Consider the following 1,262-nt stretch of genomic DNA (forward strand, 5'->3'; position numbering starts at 1 on the left):
AAAAAAAAAAAGGCAAAAAAAAGCAGCAAGCAGGAGCCCGGGGAGCAAAGGAGACGGGCACGCAGGCTGCTCGGGACGGGCGGGCGTCCCGGTGACACCAGCCCGGTGCTGGAGCCCTCCCCACCCCTGGAAATCCATCTGTTTTAAAGCAGGAGGGTGGCGGACCCCCACGGCCGCGGCAGGGGAATACGCGGGGCTGGGGGGCCGGGGGCGGCTGGAGGGGTAGTAAGGGGTTAACTGCATGCACGTACGGAATGAATGCGTTTTAAGACCTTCCCCCCGGCAGCCAGAGGCCGGGGAGAGGAGGAGGGGGCATCTCCACCGAAGAGTCAGGCAGGGCAAGGGCGGCGGCGAGATGCCGGGCCGGGCCCTACGACGCCGAGCACGAAGACCGGACTTGGCGAGGCCTGGGCCGGGCGGGCAGGGACCCACACCGAGGGGGAAGGGGATGAGGTGCAACCCAGACCCCGGGGGCAGGGGACCATCGAGGGCACCGCAGGGCTCTCCCCAGGCCGTGCTGGGGCTGAGCAGAGCTGCCAGCGGCAGCTAATGGTTCCCAGGTCTGCCCCTCTCCTCTGCTGTACCTCCCTGGGACTTCTGCATCTGTAGGGCAACATGCGAGGGATGCAAACACTGAACTGCAAAGAAAAGGCAGAGGGTAGTTACAGCGCCCATCAACCGGGACAGTGGTGGGTTGGCTCGGCCCTCCTGAGGTAGCCAGAGCTACGGGAGATAGAGCCCAGAGAAGCCGGGACAGAGAAGCCGGCTGGAGAGTCAGCTTGCACCCTCCACCCACAACGCCAGCGAGAAACAGGCAGCAGAGACAATTAACAAAATAACATATAATTAAGTGGAGACCTATTTTTGCTTCTGGCGGGTCTCTCACAGTCTCATCAGCACAACGAGCAAGACACAACACGCTCTGTCCCCACGACGCACGCTCCCTCGTACAGTGCAGAAAGTGCACGGACGTGCACGAGCCTCACACGGTTTGGGTTGCACAAAGAGAAAATTAAGCAGCCTCTTTGTCTGCACTCAGTACTTGCAGGAGAAAATTCTTCCCCAGTGCTGTCACTGGAGCAGCTGAACTGATGTTACTTTGCAGCAGGAGGGAATGTCCTACGGCTTCCGGCCGCTGTACTTGCCAGGGCAACGAGGGCTGGATTTGTAAGGCAGGCCTTGGGGCCAGCTCCTGGAGAGCTTAAACAAGCTGCACCAGGAAGCTTCTACAAGATAGCAAAGCCCCCTGACCAGGGTTTAGA

The sequence above is a fragment of the Calidris pugnax genome, unplaced genomic scaffold (genome assembly GCF_001431845.1).
Source record: "Calidris pugnax isolate Ruff unplaced genomic scaffold, ASM143184v1 scaffold70, whole genome shotgun sequence".
Taxonomy (NCBI): domain Eukaryota; kingdom Metazoa; phylum Chordata; class Aves; order Charadriiformes; family Scolopacidae; genus Calidris; species Calidris pugnax.